Genomic DNA, 8571 nt, shown 5'->3' with positions numbered 1-8571 from the left:
CCCCATTGTACTTAGAGATGCTTTGGAGATTTTTTTTTAACAGTGATTTTCTTCCAGGTGCAGTTCCAGGGTTTGTTTGTCCCTGTGAATTTCTGTTGTGCCTAGACTTAACACCACTTGGGTTGGTCTGCAATTGCTATACAATATTTTCCAGGTGTTACTTTAGCTTAGTGGTTTTCAACACTGGCTGAGAATCACTTGGGGAGTTTTTTTGTTGTTGTTCCCCAAAGAAATTGAACACCATTTTTAAATTCTAAAAAATTGTTTGGATCTCAGGCCAAACCAAAGACTCTGGATATCTGAAGGTGCAGTCTGGGCATCAGTACTTTCAAAACCTCTCTAGGGGTTATGGGCTGATGGGCTGAATTGTGCCCCCCCCCACATTCTTATGTTGAATCCTAACCCCAGTACCTCAGAATATGATTATAGATAAGGTCTTCTAAGAGGTAATGAAGTTCAGTGAAGACATATAGGTGGGCCCTAATCCAATATGACTGGCAAAGAGGAGGACATTAGGACACAGATGCATATAGGGGGGACACCATGTGGGGACACAGGGAGAAGGTGGCCACCTTCAAGCCAAGGGGAGAGGCCTCAGGAGAAACCACCTCTGCCAACCTCTTGGATCTTAGACTTCAGAACTGTGAGAATGTAAGTTTCTGTACTTGGAGATGCCCAATCTGTGGTACCAGATTACAGCAGCTGGAGAAAATACCCAGGTGATTCAGTTGCACATCCAAGTGCAGCCCTTCGCTAGCCACACTCATGTCCCTCCACCTCCCACCTCCCCAGTGGGATCATAATCTCCCTGAGGCCGGTGGTGGAACTGTACCTTTTGATTCCCTTGGTATAATACCTGGCTATTGACCCATTGGTAAGAGCTCATTATATCATAGAACGTGGCTTCTGTGTGCATCTCTTGATGTTTTTTTTTTTTTTTTTAATGTTTATTTAGGGGCGCCTGGGTGGCGCAGTCGGTTAAGCGTCCGACTTCAGCCAGGTCACGATCTTACGGTCCGTGAGTTCGAGCCCCGCGTCAGGCTCTGGGCTGATGGCTCGGAGCCTGGAGCCTGTTTCCGATTCTGTGTCTCCCTCTCTCTCTGCCCCTCCCCCGTTCATGCTCTGTCTCTCTCTGTCCCAAAAATAAATAGACGTTGAAAAAAAATTAAAAAAAAAATAAAAATGTTTATTTATTTCTGAGAGAAAGAGAGAGTGCATGCACGAGTTGGAGAGGGACAGACAGCAGAAGACAGATGATCTCTGCTGACAGCACAGAGCCCAATGTTAGGCTTGAAATCACAAACCCGTGAGATCATGACCTGAGCCTGAGTCAGATGCTTCACTGACTGAGCCACCTGAGTGCCCCTCTTTCTGGTTTTTTACTCTTTATGCCCCCACTGTACTTAGAGATGCTTTGAAGTTGTTTTTTTTTTTTTTTTTTTTTTTAACAGTGATTTTCTGCTTATCATCTTGGCCACTTTTACATCTATGATTTTCTGTAAAAGGCCTTTTTCTAATCCAGGGAGCCTGACCTTTGTTGGCATGTTTAATATTTTCTCTTATTTTGAGTAAACATCTGATTTTTCTGACCTTTTTATGTGGCCTATGCTTGGTCTACTGGGTTCGATAACTGTCACTGGCACCAATGACTTGCCATTTCCAGTAGGATTTTGAATCTTATTCAAGAATGCTACTGGCCTGGACTAGCTTCCTTCTCTCTGGGCTCATCCTTCTGTTCACTTCTTCTGTTGTGAATGCAGGAGAAAACCTTGCCAAAGGGCTCACTCACCTCCACACACCTTTTGTTGCTCAAGACCATCACACCCAGGAGAGCACTTTTTCCCCCCCAGAAATGGGCCATTCAAGAACCACTGGATTTTGCATTTGGAAGTGAATAGAGGTGTCATTTACTGATGGGAAAGTGAGGCCCAGAGGTAGCAAGTGATTTGCACACAGTCAGATAGCTAGGCAGCGGCCAAGCCCATGTTTGCAGGCTGCCTCTCAAATAGTGCAGAGCTCTTTTCTCTGACCCACGCTGCTACCCTGTAGACAGGCATTTATTTTCCTGGGAAACAATATGGGCATATAGCAAAACCAAAATGCTTCATTCTCCAGAACTTGTCTTGAAGTTTTCTCTCAATCTGTCCTTTATAGCTCTCAAACTTTATATCACATCCTCTTTCTCCACTTGAAAGCCAAAGATGGCCCAGAGTGGTCGGTCATTGCTGCCAGACCTGGTTTCTCCACCTGCTGCTACAGTTGTTGCCAGCCCCCATGCAGGTCACAATGGCCCTTGAAGTTCTGCAACAGGAAGTAGGCAGAAGTTGTTAGATGACAGCTTCAGGTCAATTTTCTAAGGGGTTAACTCAGTTGGTAAGTGCCTCTGACTTTCCCCCTTCCTCCTCTTAAAATGTGGATGGGTGGCAAAGAAAGGAAGTGTGCAGAGCTGGAACAAAGCAAGACAGGGTTCTTAGCTCTGTTCCTAGCTCTCTACTCTCTGCAGGTGAATGACACGTCAAGAGCAAAGGGCCTTTTTCCAACCAAGCCCCATGACCGAGCTCTAAAGAAGATCTCCTTTTGGACTCCCTACCTGACTCCCACTTGGGGTAGGGCCTCACCAAGTTAGTTTGGGTAGAGTGGATTGGTAGGCACTCTCATGTTTACTTTTCTGAGTTACCTGTATGCCTTGGGGTATGGACAGAACGACACAAGAGCTCAGGGGTTGGTAGTAAAGCTGTGGCAGGTGGCTTTGGTGAGCACAGAGCCTGAAGAAGCAGACCATTAGTGTTGGGCTGAATGAATTCTGGTCAAACGACAGCAGCCATCTTGTAACTATGAGGGAACTTGAAGAGAGAAGTCAGGAGTAAGTGTAACAGGCAGACATGTGGAAATTGTCAGGGACATTCTGTACTGGCTCAAGAGTGTCCATCTCTAGACTTTTTTTATGTGAGAGAATAAACAACTACCTTAATTAAAGTCATTTGGGGATGAGGGTCTCTGTTATTAGGAGCCAAATGCAATTTCTGATACTACAATCATCTTGTTGATGACTCCATTTGTTTAAAAGTTGTTTCCTAAGTCAGCTGAGAGTAGCCTCAGTGTCCTAGGAAAGCTCTGGCCATTCTCAACCCCTAGTTCTGCCTTCTTGGCCTGCCCCCAAAGAAGTCTATCCCTTCCTTCTCCCCAGCTTCTGCCCAGTTCCTTCCCATTGATTTTTTTAAATTTGATCCTTACTCCATCTCTTTTACCTGAGATTATATGTTTGTTGGATCTCAGGCATCCTTAGTTCATTTCTTAGCTGCCTGGGTTTGTCCTGTCTGTGCAACCCCCCCCCCCCCACAGCTGTCTCCAGCCCATGGTATCTGTTGGACTCACACTTTTTTTTGGCTGTTTGTTTCTTCCATGCACTGGCCCATGGGCAGGCAAGCTTTCTGACCTTGGGCTATACTGCCCCTATTATATTGTTATCTTATTCTTTGCTGACTGTACTCTTACCACTGCATGGTCTCCCAAGAATCATTTATTCTGCAAATATTTGTCAAGCACCTGTGATGTGCCAAGCACTGCCTGGGACAGCAGGGACAGAACCAGAAGCACCTCCTGCCTTCTTCGGAGCTCAGAAACTCCACTTTGCACATTCCACTTTGCATTTTAAGCCCTATAAATCCAGGCCATCTCATTAGCCTACTTCCCTTGTTGATAAGCTGTCTAGAAAATATTAGCAAGTGTGTACGTGGGAGGTGGGGGGCAGGAACATATTCTAATGCTGTTTGTATTTTTTTAAACTCAGTTTCCAAGGATTTTACTTCCTATGTCAATATCAGGGTTCTTCCCATCCCAACTCTCTTTTCCTGACTTGTCATGAATGTGTCTTTCCTTTATCATCAGGCAGAAAGGGAACTATCTTTAGAAAACTTTTCTCTGTAGCTACAAGTTGAATAAGAGTATCTATATTCACAAACACAATTTCTTTCCTTCTTCTTAAATCCCGCCACCAGCATATACTGGTCAATCCAGAGCTCCACAGTGTTTCTGTCAATTATCCTTCCTCTCCTCAGTTTTCTCATCTCCAGTAACTAGGCAAAGGTTCTTTGTGTATGAAAGACAACATTTTAGTTTTATTCTCTTAGCAAATTTCAATACAATTACAATTCACAAATGAAACAAATACAGTGTTATCGACTATAATCACCATGTTTTACATTAGATCCTCAGACCTAGATCAGAAAATTTTATCCTGGACTTTGTGAATCTTTGGGGGGCTTCTATGGGTGGGCTTCAGAGGCCCATGTCCCCTGAAATTGTATGCAATATTATGTGCATATAATTATTGGACATGTGGAATATGGCGATGTACTCATTTTTTCTGGGGTGTTCTTCATGGTTTTCACCATAATTTTGAAAGGGGAGGGTATTACCTGGACAATTTTAGGAACTAATGAGTCCAGTAGTTTTTCAAGAGGTCTTCATGATTCAAGGTAACTCATTCATACATAGCATTATGTGCTACCCTTTCCTACAAACTACTCATGTAACTTCAGTGGCCCTTTAGTTTGTCACCTTCTTTTTATGATTAAAGTAACTGAGCTCAGAGAGGTCAATCTGCTCAGAGCCATCAGCTAGTTACTAGAAGAGCCAAGGTGGGCTCATGAGCCTGGGTCCCCCTGGAAGCAGCAAGAACACTCATGTGCCCAAGGGTGAGGACCCAGGTGCAGACGTTCTGTCTCCTTCCCTGCATTATAAATTTTAGTAGACATAAACCCATGTCTCTATGCTGTGCCTCAGTCTGTGTCTAACCAAATTTCTGGCACATAGCAGATCTCAGCATTTGCCTCTGGGTTGCTTTACTGCCATTAATCACAACCACCACTCTTGTTACACTTGCTTTCCCTCTTGCACTGTTGATTTTCTTCCTGAATCCAGCACTCAGAGCCTTGAGCACCTCTAGAGAGGACCTGTTCTGCTGGGGAGCCAGTGTGGTGTTTGCCATCACCCTTCTCCACCTCAGCACCAGATTTGGGAAGTCTCCACCCACCAAATCACCTTTCTCCTCACCACCTCCTCTACATTTTTTCTATTATTTCATTTTACATTTCATATTGTGGTAAAATATACATAAAATGTACCATTTTAACCACTTGTAAGTGTACAATTCAGCAGCATTAAGGACATTCACATTGCTGTGCAGCCATCACCACCATCCATCTCAACTCATTTTATCTTCCCAAACTGAAACTGCATCCCGAGTAACACAAACTCCCCATCCCTCCTCCTCCCAGCCCCAGCAGTCACCATTCTACTTTCGTCTCTATGAATTTGTTCTGGGTACCTCATATGAGTAGAGTGATACGTATATGATACAAAGGATTATTCCCTTTGTATTTGGCTTATTTCGCTTAACATAATGTTTTCCCTTCCCTTTTAAGGATGAATTATAGTCATTTGTATGTCTGTGCCACATTTTGCTTATTTGTTTATCTGTTGATAGATACTTGGGTTGCTTCTGCCTTTTGGCTATTGTGAATGATGCTTCTATGAACATGGTATACAAATATCTGTTTGAGTCTCTGCTTTCAGTTCTTTTGGGTGTATACCCAGAAGTGAAATTGCTGGATGATATGGTAATTCTATATATGATTTTCAATGTTTATTTTTGAGAGAGAGAGAGAGAGAGAGGATGAGGGGCAGAGAGAGAGGAAGACACAGAATGTAAAGCAGGTTACAGGGTCCAAGCTGTCAGCACAGGCCCTGACGTGGGGCTCAAACCCACAAACTGTGAGATCATGACCTGAGCTGAAGTTGGACGCTTAACCGACTGAGCCACCCAAGTGCCCATATATCTGGTTTTTAGAGGAACCGCCACACTGTTCTCCATAGCAGCTAAATGTTTTTACATTCTGACCAGCAAAATCGCCACATCTTTGCCAACACTTGTTTTCTGGATTTTTGATTTTGTTTGTTTTTGATAATAGCTATCCCAATGGGTGTGAGGTGGTATATGTCATTGTGGTCCCCTCCTTCTTTTATGAGTCACATTTGCCCATCTGAGCACCATGACATGACTATCAGGTTTTAGTACACTGACTCCCTGATGCTGTTGTCACTTCAAATCAGTAGAAATCAAACTCAAGTAAGCACTGTGGCTTTATCACAACTATGTGTACAACCCATGTGTGGCTCTTTGTCATACTGTATTTCACTGACTTTAATACACAGAGGTTCTCCCATGTTTTAATATCTCTGAAATCAGGATGTATCCTGCAATTAATAGCATGTCTTTGTCTTAGTCTCTCACAATCTCTTTCTTTCTCTCTCTCTCTTTCTCTCTCTTTTTCTTCCTTCCTTCCTTCCTTCCTTTCTTCCTTCCTTCTTGACTCATAAAATAATGCTGCTCCTTGGGAAACTGGAGTCACTGAAAGGTGGTGTTGAAAATGGCTCTAGACTCCATACACCCTGTATGGACCCATTGTGGACCTGGAGGAACCTATGAAGGTCTTAGCTGCCTGGAATATCGGTGGCTCTTATTCTCTCTGGAGGCTACGTGCTGTAAACACTTTTCTCTGGGACATGTACTACTGACGTCATTGTTGTTTCTTTGAGCTGTTGATTGTAATATCAATTAACACTTCAAGGCTTCGGCCACAGTGCTCTCCCTGCTTTCTGCTCACTCCCTCTTAGATCTAGCTCTGGGGTCCTTGCCACTTGTAGTTTTTCTCCTGCAAAGCCCAGCCTCCACCCTGCCTGCAGACTTCACCCTATTTATCCTCTTCCTGAATCCATCACTCTTGCTGCCTGCTCCTGCCTCCAGCTCCTCACCCTGGCATAGCCTGCTTCCAGGACTGCAGACAACACTGTTTCCTCCCCTGCAGGCCCGCCCTTCCAATTCGTCCACCAGGGCTGTCACCGTTTCCTGTGATTTCTATTTTTTTCTCCTTTTGCCCCTTAATCTGTTTTTCCCTGCTTCCCTCCCCCTCCCACACACAGCTGGAATGCCTCCTCTGCTTTCTTGCCCTGCTTCCTCCTGAAATCCCCTAACACCCCTCCCCCATCCTTTGCTGCCCCAAACCAATCCCACAATAGCACTGACTGGTGCTGTCTGGCCCTGGGGTTTGCTGGGCCAGAAAAGTGGTTCACCCTCTTGTCTCTGTGCTCACCAAGACTACCCACCATAGCTTGGTAGCTGGGCCCTGAGCTCTTGCATGATCCTGTCTATACGCATGGCAGCTTGGTCACCTGGGAAAGCTGACTCAGAGTCCCCTCCAATACACTCTGCCCAGTATACCTTGGTGAGGTTCTTCCCCAGTGGAAGTGGGGTAGGGAGTCCAAGAAGAGGTCTCTCTTAGAGCTCGGTCATGGGGCTTGGCTGGACAGAAGCCCTCTGCTGACTTGAGTGTCTCTCCCCTTATCTTGGCTGCACCCCCTCAGCCACCAGAATTCCTTCCACTGGACCTCAAGCTAGGAACTGAATGTGGAAAGCTGGAAAGCAAGCCTTATTTGCTGTCTTCCAGCTCTGCCCCCTTACTCTCTCTGCCCCTTTCCCCCCACTATTCCTTGCATCCAGAAATGTCAGGCTCCTCTCTTCCTTTATACCCTTTTTATCAAGTATTGGGGCAAGGGCTGTCTTCCCTCTACCATGACGCAGGTTTAGAATTGTGTGGCCAGTCTGCTTCATGTGGTAAGGAAGACCTTAATGGACTCAGGCCACCCTGTCTCCGGGCCAGGTCTGGAGTCCTTCCTTGCTTGTCTGTTTAGGAGGTCATATCCTCTCCCCCTCCACTTAGGGAGAGAAACCTCATGATTTTACCAGAAGGAAAGCAACGAAGGACAAACTGATATATGCAACTATGTGTATCAGCTGATTATTAATCCTTTGTCCCACATCTGAGGGCCTGTGTTACATTCTCCCCTCTCCAACCCTCACCGGCAGGTAGGAATGAGGCAGTTGTCCCATACTGGGGGTAGAGTGGGAGGATCTGGGAGGGGCTTGAGGGCCACCCTCCCCACCCAAGGGGTCTTCTGAACTCAGAAACCCAGCTTTGGAATCCAGAAAATGCAAGATACTCACTGGTCCTGCTCCCTGGTGGGTCCAAGTCCCTTTCTATTTCAAATTATAGAAACCTCAGCTCAGGAGAGAATGTTTGGCTCACATAACTAAAGAGTCTGGCTTTCCAGTTTGGGTTCTGGTTTTAGGCCCTGCTGAATCCAGGGGCTCAACCAGCTCCACCAGTCGACTCATGGCAAGACCAGATTATTGAGGCCTCACTGACACAGGGCCAGTGCCAGGAAGAGGCCATCTGCTCCTGGGAAACCGCACAGGCCCCACACTGAAGGTGACCAACTGTCCGGTTAGCTGGGGGATAGGGGGTGGCAAATGGGTCCCAGAATTTGAGGGGGCAGGTTCAATGTTAAAACCAAGACAGTCCCAGGGTGTTGGTTAAGTCGGTTGGTTAAGCATGGGCTCAGGTCATTATCTCATGGTTCGTGGGTTTGAACCCCATGTCAAGCTCTTCAGTGTGGAACTTGCTTGGGATTCTCTCTCTCTCTCTCTCTCTGCCTGTCCCCCCTCTCACA

The sequence above is a fragment of the Lynx canadensis genome, chromosome B1 (assembly GCF_007474595.2).
Source record: "Lynx canadensis isolate LIC74 chromosome B1, mLynCan4.pri.v2, whole genome shotgun sequence".
Lineage (NCBI taxonomy): Eukaryota > Metazoa > Chordata > Mammalia > Carnivora > Felidae > Lynx > Lynx canadensis.
This window is presented reverse-complemented; position numbering follows the sequence as displayed.